This window comes from Equus quagga, chromosome 1, assembly GCF_021613505.1.
Source record: "Equus quagga isolate Etosha38 chromosome 1, UCLA_HA_Equagga_1.0, whole genome shotgun sequence".
Lineage (NCBI taxonomy): Eukaryota > Metazoa > Chordata > Mammalia > Perissodactyla > Equidae > Equus > Equus quagga.
The window spans coordinates 95,578,699-95,579,076 of record NC_060267.1 but is presented as its reverse complement, the minus strand read 5'-3'; positions in this window follow the sequence as shown (position 1 = coordinate 95,579,076).

Sequence of the window (378 nt, the reverse complement as noted above, 5' to 3'; positions counted from 1 at the left end):
GGCGGGCCGGCCGCCACCATCCAGGGACACATGTCCCCAAATGCAGGGAGTCTGGGGCGGGCTGGCTGGACATCCACGGAGCCTTGGGGTTGCTCTTTCCCAGGAGAATGAGGATTTCAATGCTGACGTATTTAAATGTTTCAGTCCCACCGAGGTGTCAGGATAGGGGAGAGATCTGTGCTCCTGGGATGCAGCAGGCAAGAACTATCCGTGCGAATTCAGTAAATTTCGGGGAATCTGTAAGTTCACATGTGGAAGTGGCTGGTTGTCCCCCAGTGCCTGGTCTTGGTTGCTGTCTTCCTTACTGGACACTCTAATTGAGGCCAGCTCCTCACCGCCCCTTCACAGAAGACAGCCGAGTGTCACCCCCTCCCGACT